This window comes from Leptidea sinapis, chromosome 27 (genome assembly GCF_905404315.1).
Source record: "Leptidea sinapis chromosome 27, ilLepSina1.1, whole genome shotgun sequence".
Taxonomy (NCBI): domain Eukaryota; kingdom Metazoa; phylum Arthropoda; class Insecta; order Lepidoptera; family Pieridae; genus Leptidea; species Leptidea sinapis.
In genome coordinates this window covers 985076-998755 of record NC_066291.1, presented here as the reverse complement: position 1 = coordinate 998755, position 13680 = coordinate 985076, and the positions used below count along the sequence as shown (strand labels likewise).

At 35.3% G+C, this 13680-nt stretch overlaps 1 pseudogene; it reads right to left on the bottom strand.

Annotated features, from left to right (window-relative positions):
• Window positions 1–8471: 8471 nt before the first annotated feature.
• LOC126972905 (uncharacterized) overlaps window positions 8472–13680 on the bottom strand; it is a 105693-nt pseudogene continuing 100484 nt past the window's right edge.

The window sequence follows — 13680 nt, the reverse complement described above, 5'->3', positions numbered from 1 at the left end:
ATCATCCCCACCATCTGGATGTGTGGCGGTCCACCACAGTGCGGTTTTCAAGGAGCTTTCTTCCTCGTACTACTAAGCAAAATTTAAGTGAAATTGCAAGAAGAGGTATTTATTGAGTATTGAATATTATGTAGACGAACATTTCATTCTCATTACCGGCGTCGTCATGCTCACTTCAATGCCACTGCTTGTGGCGGTGACGTGGGGCGATTCGTTCCCTTTCCTAAAATATGGTGGATGGCGGCGATGGCTGGTTCATGCGTAATGCTCGTAAACGGGCGCTACTTGTGGTGGCAGGATGATCCTATTACCAGATATTCTGCTTCATGTTTTTAAAATTAAAGTTATTATATTTTGACAATCGCTAGTAAAATGCTTGCAAAATACCTTTATTTATTTACGGTGTGTGTGGATTGATGCATATACTGTACTCAATAAGGCATTGATTAATTGACGTTTAAGTATTTTTGTTACATCACTTATATATATTGTAATTGAAATGATTTGGAAAACGATGAAGCTGTTAATGTTGATTTAAAAGAGTGGCAAAAGTTTCTTCTCATTAAAACTCAACCTTTTCTGAAGTGGTGGTAAATGTAAAAAGAAAAGAACATTTTATTCTATTTTACCATTCATAAGTGTAATTTCCTAGATTTGATTTGATTTGAATTGTGTCGGTACAAATGTTGATAATTATTGTATTATTATTATTTATATAATTAAATCGAAAGGTATCCATTCATGGCCCGTCAATGGAGTCCTTTGATCATAATAATAATATAAAAGGATAAGTATCTCGCCAATTTTGCTCGATTCAATACGAGGTTTAAGTACCTATGAATTCAATTGGGAATTAATTCCCTACTAATTACTTGAATCGGGAACTCGGAAATAAATCTATGCATATTATTTTCTTTCCCTTAAATCCTGATATTGCTGCTGGAAGTCTCATTGTGCTCTGAAAAGACTGCAATAATAATGACTGTTAAAATTATATATGTCGCAGGCAAATGATAATAACAGAGATTTGGTCAATTCCCTAAGTGTTTTGATCAAATCACGGAGTATGTTTAAAGAACAACACGATTTTATCATTTCTCTAAACAAATCTAGTTCTCAGTAATCAGTAATCTAATTCGGTCATCGTCGCGAGCCCATTGAGTGCGGTCACTGCGTTCGTTTGTTTACGTTCGCACTTTCGCCAAGCTAACGTAGTGTGCGCGACGATTAATTATCAATCTTAATTCTATGTGCGCAAGTACTTAAGTAGGTGTACTATTACGTTTGTAACTTTTATCTTTATAAGTTAATATGGAGTGTGCAAAATGTTTAGAAACAGTGCATGACGGCGTATTATGTAGTCACTGCCAATGACAATTACATTTCGGCTGCGCAGGCGTTGCTGAAACAACCTATCGCAAAATGGCAATGGATAAAAAGGCATCATGGAAATGTTAACAATGTCCCAATGCCAATATGTCTTCCACCACAGCGGACATAACTACTGTCTTGCATGAAATTAAAGCTATGCGTGGAGATCTCAACAGCATGCGCTCGGATATAACCTCAAACACCAAGGCTGTGGAGGAATTTAACCGTCAATTATCTTGCCTCGCTACTCTCTTTGACAACTTAAATAGCCGAATTCCTACAGTGGAAACAAAGATACAAAAGGATTTGACCTCTGCCAACATTACAATTGATGAACTTCGTCGTGTCAATAACGAGCAGGATCAACACTCGAGATTGAATAATGTTGAAATATCAGGAGAGCCAGTCTCGAATGGTGAAAATCTGCTATCTATTGTACGTGATATCTGTCATAAGGTGGGGTTTCAATTACAAGAATCTGATGTAGATTACATCCATCGTGTTCGTCGTTTTGTGAATCCCAACATAAGTGAAGGTCAAACACAGTCTTCAAGCAGCCGGCCCCCCGCGATCATAGTCAGGTTTAACAGGAGACTCCGCAAGGATACGCTGATAGCAGCGGTGCGCGCGCTCCGCGGCCTTACAAAAGCTGATATAGTTTTGCCTGGACCTACAGTGAACCTATATGTGTCAGATCACCTTACTCCATCTAATAAGTTACTTCTGAAGCAGGCCAGGAAAATCAAAGAAGATTTACACTACTCTTATTTATGGATTCGTGACTGTAAATTAGTTATTAGAAAAAGTGAAAAATCTAAGGCTCACCGAATAACAAGTGAACAAGATTTAAATAACCTAAAGTGACTAATTCTCCTTACATTATATTATAGTAACATCACATTAAACTTTTTCGCATTAAAATTTATTATTGTATATTATACTTGTAGTGGTAAACAGGTACTTACGTCTTATGTATAAACTTAGTTTTTATTCACGTATACGAAGTTTAGGTAAATATGATAAATATACACAAATATTGGTTGGGTATTTATTTATTTTAATTAAATTTAGGCTAATAAAATGTTGACTTAACAATCATTTCAAATTTAATACCAGAACGTTAGGGGCTTAAGAACAAAATCTAATGAATTTATTTCTGAAGTATCAATAAATAGTTATGACATAATTTTGATAACTGAAACCTGGCTAACAGCTGACTTTCATAGCGGTGAGTATTTCGATCGTAGGTATTATGTTTATCGTAGCGACAGGTCGTGGGAGGCAGACGGTGACGTGGCAGTAGCTGTTCGCGCCGACTCACAGCCAGTGCAGCGCGACTGGTCCCGCCAGCTGCTACTTACAACTAGAAATTTATAGAGGTCAAGGTTTATATAATATTTTAAAAAATTATTCAATTATTTTTAATCTTATACAAATAAATAATTATAAGATTTATTTGTATAGATTTGTTATTTGAATATTATTTTTAGTAATTGTTATAATAATTTATTTAAATAGCTTAAAAAGAGTGCGTGGATCTCAATTCCTTTACATGATACTCAAAGTGGACCGACACGTTCTGTGAATATTGCCTGCATCTATATCCCTCATGTACCTTCTTATAAAGACACTATGATTTCGTTTACTGAAATTACTGGTAAAATAATTATAGGAAGACCACACGATTTGTTTTTAGTAACCGGCGATTTTAATTTATCTAATGCACAGTGGCACGTTTACAAAGCAATAATCTGTTACTAATGCCCAGTGGTAACCAAGTTATATAATGTTTCTCTGAATTCCTTGCTTTTTCTAATTTGCAACAATATAATAGAATAAAAAATATTAACAACCGATTACTTGATTTAGTATTATGTAACACTAATTGTACTGTTCAAGACTGTGAAGACCCGCTCACTAATGAAGATGTATCCCTGTATATAGTACTCACATTAAATAATATTTTTCCTTTTAAAGCTAAATCTAATTTTCATTTGGGTAAGTACAATGAAATTAATCAAGAGTTATTGGCTACTGACTGGTTTGCGCTTTTTAAATCATTAGATGTAGAAAACTGTGTCTTAAAACTTTATAATATAATTAATAATTTAATTTCTAAATTCATTCCTTATCGTAAGAAACGTACTTCTAACTCAATGCCCATATGGCACAGTAATGCCTTAAGAAAAAAGTTAAATGAAAGAAGAAAAGTGCACAAAAAATGGAAACTATATGGTAATCCCCTTGACTATATTAGTAACTCCCTATTAAGAAGAAGAGCTCGCAAACTAGAAATGGAATGTTATAACTGTTATATTGAATTTTCTGAAAAAAATATTAAGAAATATCCAAACTTTTTTTGGTCTTATATTAAATCTATTTTAGCTTATCAGGGTCTGTCACAATATAAAAGATCGACGTCCTCAGATGGTAAAGAAATTTGTAACATGTTTAATTAACACTTTCAATCAGTCTTTGAAAAGCCTAAAGATCATCCACTCCACTATAATGACAATGAAATAAATCCCTCAGCAATAGTAGAAATTAGTACAGTCAGTTTAACTATGGATATGGTTCTAAAATATCTTCAATCAGTTAATACTAATAAAGGAGCCGGTCCGATGGCATTCATACATTATTTATACAAAATTATGCTAGATCATTGGCACTTCCTATTTTCTTAATATATAAGCAGTCTATTGATGAAGGATGTATGCCGTACCTTTAGAAACAAGTGTATATTACCCCTGTACCGAAAGGTTCTGTTAGCATGGATATAGAAAAGTATAGGCCAATATCTAAATTATGTCAATTTGGAAAAATATTTGAAAAAATAGTAACGAACCAATTTTCTGTAGCTGTCCTTCAACATATCTGCCCAAATCAACATGGATTCTTTAAAGGTGTTGATAGTAATCTTTTGGAGCTTAATGAATTTTGTTACATGCTATGGACAAGGGATACCAGGTAGATGCTGTGTATACCGATTTTGCCAAAGCATTTGACAAAATTTGTCATGATACTCTATTGATGAAGCTCTGGCAACTCGGTATACATGGTGATCTTTTTCGATGGATAAAGTCATATATCACTAATAGGAGTCAGGCTGTTGTAACTAGTGGTTTCGTTTCTGATTTTAAATCAATAAGTTCTGGTGTTGCACAAGGATCGCATTTGGGCCCTCTAATATTTATTTTGTATATTAACAATATTTCTGAGATTCTAAAGAAATCTAACTCAATATTATATGCAGATGATACCAAAATATACAAAGTAATACGTAATATAGATGATTGCATTGCACTACAAAGTGATATAAATACTTTTGAAATTAATTGCACAAATAATACTTTTGAAATTAATTGCACAAACATTACTTTTACAAGAAAACGCAATCCAATACTTTACAATTATAATCTTCGTGGTAAAGAACTCACAAGATTCACTGAAGTTAGGGATCTAGGCGTAATTTTAGACTTGAAACTCACCTATGTTAATCATATTGATAAAATCGTAAATAAAGGGTATATACAACTTGCTTTCATTTTACGTGCTGGAAAACCATTTGATGATCCTTTAACTTATAAAATATTATTTAATAGTTTTGTACGAAGCCACTTGGAATTTGCATGTGCAGTTTGGAAATCTTTTTATCAAATTCACGTTGATCGTCTAGAAAGAATTCAAAAAAAAGTTTATTAAGGCTCTAGAATTTAGAACTTAACATGATGAATACATTAATTACCAATTATTATCATTAGACAAACATAAAATAGAATCTCTATCATACCGTCGTGACAAATTCGATATAACCATATTATATAAAATCATAAGTTATGTTATTGACGCCCCTGCGTTATTACAGAAGATTACATTTAGGATACCTCGTATGTGTGAACGTAACAGTAAAAAAAAACCTTTATTCTCAATTCCGATCAGTTGAACTTGTTTTACCCTCAATAGTTTCATAAGTTACAAAATGAATTAGTCTATTTGATAATAATATATGTAAATTAATATACTTTTATGACATTGAATTTGTTAATATTATACATAGGTACTAAATGAATTATTAAGTTATTTACGTCTCATATTATAATATCTTAAAATTTCATTTTATAAATATTATTGATAACATTGTGAAATCCGACATGTTTCAATATAACAGTACGATTAGTGTTTAGACAATTTTGTAACATATTTTGCATGTCAATTGACGAAACATATTGGATTATCCATTATATTGTTAACACCTTAAGTACAATGTTTCCTGCAAATAAAATTTCATTTTATTTCATTTCATTTCAAGACGTGCCTGTCGACTTTATAATAACTCCTTTAATCATATTGATATATTTTGTAACTCCATAAATAAATTAAAAAGATACCTTAAAATCAAAAACAAAAGTGATAAATATAAATAAGTTACATACTTTCCTATAAGATTTATAGTATCTTTACATATTTTATATACTTTATAAAATTCACCTTATGTGTATATAAATGCGCCATAACCTGTATATAACACAGGGAACTAAAGGTTTATATTAACTCATAGTTATTAAGATAATTGTATGAAACTGTTTGTTCCTTACATGAATAAATAAAAAAAAATCTAGTGATTTGATCAAATGCCAGGGTTAGTTGCGTGAAATGACAATGAATGACGCGACTAGAAGAACTTAGGATGTAAATGCGAGCGAAGCGAACTTCAGACTTGAGTCATACCCCGACCCGGACAGGTTAGGTGGAATGGTTTCGAACCTATTTGTGGTTTGTTTTAATAATACAGGCCCCACGAAGCGGGGCTTCTACTTGGCCTTTAGAGAATCTTTAACTGTTTTGAGGTTAGGTTACATTAATTTGATTTTCGAGGAGACTGGTGCGTTACCTTTTCATGGGAGTGGGGGAATGAGGCAGGGAACAGAGGACATCTCCCTCCCTCTCCCTTTCTCTCTCACCCCCCTCACCTGAGAGAGAATACAAAATTCTTACCAAATTATGTTTAAGTCTTTCCCAGTAATTATTATAAATACTAAAGAAAATACTTTTTGTCATTTCACGGAACCAACTCTGGCATTTGGTCAAATCGCTAGATTTGTTTCGAAAAATAATAAAACCGTGTTGTTATTTTAACATCCTCCGAGAATTGACTAAACCACTGTTTTCATCATATCCTTGCGACATATATATTACTTGACGTTGCTCAACAAAGACTATATCTCGTCAATTTAAATAATAAAAATTTAAAAGTTGTTTTTTATTCCTATCAGGGTGGAGTCCTGGGGTAACTGCGTAGGGGACTTAAGTGTTGACGTCATTAGAAGGAACAATACTCTTGACCTGAACAGTATGGACAATGGCTACTTTTATCATGTTATTATTATTCAAATACCAAGCCAGACTTATTAAAGCTTCGACAATGATCTAAAAATATCCTGGCTAATGTCTGGCGCAATCAAGGTTAAATTGTAATTTAAAGATAAGATACTCTGTGATATTATTGAAATTTTTACTGATTGCCTTCGACGCATTTTATAGACTCCTCAAATTTCTTTATCTGCAGTACGGCCCAAACCCACAATTTAATCCGTAACACATGACACACTATGACAGTAGCTGTAATGGCGCCTCTTCACATTTGGAGATTACAGGAATTACGCGCGAGATCGTGTGGAGGGCTTATTGGTTTCTAGTCACCGATCATCGTTTATAATCGTCATAGTGATCGCGGGGATCGGTGACTTTTCGGTTTCGGGCACGCATCAAAGGGAATTTGCGTGTAGTTGCGTGCGCGTGCCCATACGATCACTGGTCATTCATTAACTGGAGGGCATTGGAATTGGAAGTGAAGACGTACGTACTTTGCGTCGTCGTCTTGGCGTACTTTTGTTCTTTTATTTAGATAGCGCGAATAAGATACAACGACTACTGGGTGAATATGAAGAATCATTTAAATTCGTAGAACTTTATCAGAACTACCCATAAATATAGAAACCCAAATCCCAAACATAAATATCACAAAGACAAAAATAAGGTAAGTATATAGGTACTCAGATATTCATCGTTATGCGGTTTATAATCTCGTATTATTAATAATATTATTAAATCATGAAATTATGTTCATCTTGAAGGACTGCTCAATAAATGATTACGGACGATCGTGTTGATGCTTTAACGATGATCAACAATTAACTTGCCGATGACAGGCTATCATACAAGTAACGATCATCGCCGATAGTGGAGAGGAGGCGTAATATACAAGCCTACCGTTTCAGCATCTGTTCCAAATAAAAACAATACCCAAGTACGAGAAAATTTAATTTGTCTTCACAAAGAGTTGTGTAAAAACATTGATCGATGTTCATTCGCATTAACAGCTGCTTACAGTATTTTTTCCTTATGCCTATAAGCACAAATTACTTTCTATTAGGCTTAAAGTATGTGGCTAACACACATTATTTTAGTTTATGTATTTTATATGTATATACTACACAAACAAGTATTTAAATATTTTATTTTATATTTATATACCTATTAAAACACAGCAAAATAAAGAGAAATGAATGTTATTAATAATTGCAATTGCAATTTATTCCATAAAAAGTATAAGCTTCCACATCTCATTATTGTAATTTCTTTAAATAATATTCTTAATGAATTTCTAAAGTATTGTATACTATCGTGTTATTAATGTGTCATATAGTATCAGTGTTTGTGTAAGTTCTTTATAATTTATATTTCATGTACTCCTTCTTAAAATGGCGTATTATAAATAGTGAAAAAGTGTTGGTGTTTTTCTGACAAAGGTACTGTACCCAAACTATGATATTCACACCCGATACGCTAAAAGTATAGCTATGACGCTCAATTGTTTTGATCTTATGTGTTATGTTTTTTCATATATTTAGTTATAATTTAAACTGGTTTTATTAATTTGTTTAAGTTTTGTTAATTTGTTACGTAGTGTTCAGTAGCGGTGAGGAAGACTGATTTTATATGCTATGGACGAACTTGAATCTTGAATGAAGAGTTACGTATATTTAAACGACAAAAGGTTTCTTTTCGTGAAAAATCTCAGCAAGAGTAATTTATTTAATTCAAATTGTAGTTGACATTTTATAGAGGAAAGGGGATGAGGGGAACAGTAATTTTAAAATTTCAAAGTCATTGCTTAGAACTAATGTTGCCACTCGACATGCCCGCGGCCTTGAAAGCTTCAGCTCAGTGTCATCATCTGTGTTAAGAGGGCAGATCTTAGCGTATGCTCGTCGCGTGATGCCTGTGCGTATGTCGGCAACTCTTGAAACTCCGTCGCTGCCGGGTATCGTTCGAATGACACAACCTAATTGCCATTTCAACGGCGGAAGATTATCGTCTTTAATCAAAACCATAGCGTTAGGTTTGAATTTGGTTACGGTTTCTCTCCATTTACTCCTCATCTGCAGTTTGGAAATGTATTCTTTCGACCATCGACTCCAAAAATGTTGCCTCAGCTGTTCCACTCTTTGATAGTTTGAAAGTCGGTCGATAGGAATGTCTCGCAGGTCGTCGGCGCAGACTGGCGCAGTGAGAGGACGGCCGATTAGGAAGTGTACAGGGGTGAGTGGTGAAAAATCGTGTGGATCCGAGGACAAGGGAGACAAAGGTCGGGAATTGAGTACTTCTTCTATTTGTGCAAGAACTGTGCTGTATTCTTCGTAGGTAAGGTGTGCGTTACCTATCACACGACGAAGATGGTATTTACTTGACTTTATTCCAGCTTCCCAAAGGCCACCAAAATGCGGAGCGTAAGGGGGAATTAAAGAAAATTTTATTTGTTGCTTTGTTGCGTAATCTACAATGTCTGTACTGCAGTGTGATAAAAACTGAACAATTGCTTAATCCAACAAAATTACGACCATTATCTGAATATATTTCGGCTGGCTTTCCTCGCCGTGAAATGAAGCGCTTTAATGCTAATAAATATGTATCGGTAGACAGATCACTAACTAATTCTAAATGTATAGCACGCGTTGTAAGACAAATAAAAAAACATATATAGCCCTTTATCAATTTTGCACCCCTACCCCTACGGCTGAGTATGAACACTGGTCCTGCATAGTCTACACCGGATCGAAGGAAAGGAAAAGTTGAAGTTACCCGCTCTTTAGGTAAGTTTCCCACAATCGGATTGATTGTTTTACCCCTAATGCGCATGCAGATAACACACTGATGAGTCACCTTCCTAGCTAGATGGCGGCCAGACACTGGCCACCAGTTCTCACGTACGTGATATAACAGCGCTTGCGGTTGGCGGATGTTTACAAGATAAAAGTATTGGATGGTTTATGTTGTAGTTAAATTCAGTTGAATTATTAATTCTACCATCTACTCGCATAATATTATACTTTTTATCAAAAAATAAATTAAACTAAGATAGTCTATCTTTTGGTTTAACTTGTTTACCATTGATTAACAAGTTGTATTCGTTTGGAAAAGATTCTCTTTGCGACAACCTAGCTAATGAGTTGATTGCATTTGTGAGTTCATTGACCTTGATCGAACCGGTTAGCCTATTAATTACTTTGTTGCGCGCGTTATGAATGAACCTCAGTACATAGGCAGAGGCGCGAACCATGCGATTAAACTGTGAAATCTTATTAAATGGAAATAAAAATATATTATTATCATAGTGTTTAGAAATGAAGCAATTAATTACAGTAGGTTTAACTTCAGGGCGTTCTTGAATTGGAATATTAATATTTGATTGTGTAGTATTGTGAAAATCAATATTTTGTAAAAAAGTAGGGCCTTCCCACCAAAACGTTAACGATACTTAGTCTTTTATACTCACTCCGCGTGAGACGAGGTTAGCTGGGTTGTCCTTGCCAGCAACATGACACCAAGAGTAACCATATGTAAGTTCGTTAATTTCAGCGACTCTGTTGTGAACAAATGTCTTAAGCAATGAAGGTGCCATGTGTAACCTGCCTAACACTATCGTTAAGTCGGTCCAGAATATGACGTCATCAAACTCACGAGTTAGTGATGTGCGTATCTTATGACATAACAGAGCTCCTAATATAGCCCCGCATAATTCCAATCTAGGTATGCTCACTGGGGTTTAATGGGGCCACTTTGGCCTTAGATAATCATAACTTGACTACTACCTGGTTGGTACATACGTCCGCGTCGGTAAAGATGTGAAGCTCGGTGCGCAAAGCATTGCACTGAAAGGCATGACGTGGAACTTTAATTGTGCTAAGATAACTTAAGCTGTTAACAAAGCTGTTCCATGTCTGTATGTGCATGTAGTAGGGATAGGATCGTCCCACTCTGATTTCAACAGCCACAGTCTTTGTAGCAACACCTTTCCGACGATGACTGCCGGGCTAAGCAAACCTAATGGATCGAATATCTGTGAAAAAATAGACAATATTAATCGTTTTGTGACGGGAGTATTGTCAATATTGTCTTTGCGTAATTGAGTGTTAAAATTTAAATTATCAGTAACGTTACACCAACCAATTCCCAAAGCTTTACACTGATTTTGCGCGCCTAAATTTAAATTTCTAAGTGAACAGTCATTTAATGACATAAATTTTGTATCTTCTATATTAAAGTTAAATATCCACTTGCGAAGTGAAAAACAACCTGACTTTAGTACCTCCATGGTACCCTTGCAAATATCAATTAAATTTTGCTTGTTGTCACATGAGGTCAAAAGGTCATCACCAAGAAATCATCGTTAATCACCCTTCTTACTTGAATGTTATCAATCGCCAGCTGCTTCAAACACCTAACACTTAGAAAAGGAGCGGATGCCGTACCGTATGTGACTGTGTTCAGCTGATATATTTCAAGTGGCTGCGTCGGTTCCTCTCGCCAGATGATCAGCTGCAGGGAACGTCGCTGTGGCACGACAAGCACTTGCCGATACATTTTCTCACAGTCGGCGATAGCTGTGTACTTGAATTACCGAAATCGTAATAAAATGCCTAAACGATCTCCTTGTATTGGAGGACCGACGAGCTGAATGTCGTCTAACAATTTACCGGTACTGGTTACTGCGCTGGCGTTGAAAACTACACGGAGCTTTGTTTGCTGTATACTCGAAAGACGCCATGATGCGGTAAAAAGTAGTGTAAATTGGGAAAAGTATTAACGCAAGTCATGTGACCTAAATTAATATATTCACGAATAAATTCAGTTTATAATTTCTTATGATCAGAATTGCGTGGTAATCGTTTTTCTAATGATAAAAAACGGCGTTCAGCCTGAGAGAACGATTCACCCAAAGCAGCGGGCGATTCCTTGAGAGGAATGTGTACACAGAATCTACCATCGTCATTGCGTGTAGTCGTGGTAGCAAACGATTGTTCACAAGCCTGCTCTTCATCTGTGCGCGTGACCCGACGCTTAGGCAGCTCTTCCAGCTCCCAGAACCGACGTAATTGCGTATCGATTGATTGATTGAAGTTACATTGGATATGGGTTTTATTGCGTGTATTAATATTAATAGGACCCGAAATAATCCAACCTAACTTTGTATTTTGTAAAAACGGACCACAAGATAAACGAATCCTTCCATCTAGTAATAGATCCCAAAATTTATCTGCCCTAATTTAAAAGTCAATACTTTTGTAGTCTAAAAACTCTGAATCGGCCAATCGTATGTTATCTGGAATACAGATATGCGCGCTTAATTTACATACAGCAGGCATCGAAGCGGTGATTTAGGCAGAACGTAACACTGAATATGAGCAGTAAATAAGTTATCGACGCAAGATTTGATAACGATATTACAAACTTGCGAAAAATGTATTATTAAATCACCTACACCTCGAATTTCGTTTGTAGACTGTACTAATGGTGCTTTTAAACATTTACAAAATGATTTGGAAATGAAACAACGCTGGCTACCACTATCGAGTAGCGCTGGCGCTTTATAATATATACCATGTGCATCGGCTATTTCAAGTTTTAACGATAGCTGTTGACAATAAAACGGATTGCACACCTGTAGACTTAATAGATTGCGTTTGCATGTGTGCCTTGTTTAATTGAACGGTGAGTGCGGTCGCGGGGAGGGACTCGGGTGCATCGCTCACACTAGCGATCGGTGTCTCAGTATTCATTGAAGTATGCAATGAACCTGAACTGTAATTAGCCTTATGAAACAATGAGTTATGTTTTTTGTTGCAATGTCTACAAGGCCCAAATCTATAGTTGATTACTTTGTGTCCCGGATGTAAACAATTATCACATAAGTTGTGTTCGCGTACAAGTTTAAGTTTTGAATCTGAGTTACTTTCAATAAACCTTTTGCATGAAAATAACCTATGATTCGCGTTACATTTGATGCACGACATCTTACTACGCGGTTCCTCATATTGTGTCTTACTCGGCTCGCTGGAAACATTGCAGTGTAACATATTGTGAGATTTAGTGTGTGTTTTTTTATTATTTTGTAGGTGTGTATGTGTGTCGGCATTATGTGAACGCTGCAATGCCTCCAGCATGTCTGCTCTGTTACGAAGAAAATGAATTAAATCGGTTACTAATAATTTTGTAGAATTGTTTACATTTGGGTTTGGGAACAGAGTGCATTTATGAGCTTCCCATTCTCTCTCCGTTACTTTGACACATCAATATAAATAATCAAGGTATCCCAGGTGTCTGTAGGTTCGCCTAGGATTTTGAGTGCACGTAAATTCTTTTGAACAGTGTCTATTAATTTTCGGATTAATGACGGTGACTCTTTTGTTAGCGATGTTATAGTAAACAAAGATTTGACATGACTGTGAACTAAAAGTCTGCTGTTAATGCAGACTTTTAGTTCACAGTCTCATCTCTAACGATCGAGCAGTGAATTCCATGCGAGTTGATAATTATCAGATGAAAATTCTATAGAATGTATGACTAGTTCAGTGTCGCCTTTTAAGCACGATTTGAGGTAGTGAAATTTTTGAATTTTGGAAATATCCTGAGAATCGTGAACGAGTGATATAAAGGTGTCTCTGAACTCCAGCCAGTGCTCATAAGATCCGTCAAAGGTAGGCATCGATATAGTAGGCAACTTAACGGAATTAATGTTACTAGTACCTTTATGGCATGAATTAGAGCAGTCAGCATCCTTATCACTTTTAAGCAAAAATTCGGCATGAGATATTAGAGAATAATAAGTGTCTTCAAAAAGTTCACGTTGATTTAACGGTTCGGTCAACTCGGTATCAGAAACCTTTTCTTCTATTGTACTTTGAATGTCGTTAAATTCAGAAAATAAAGTAGTACATCCTTGAATACTCAACTTAAAATCAATGCGTT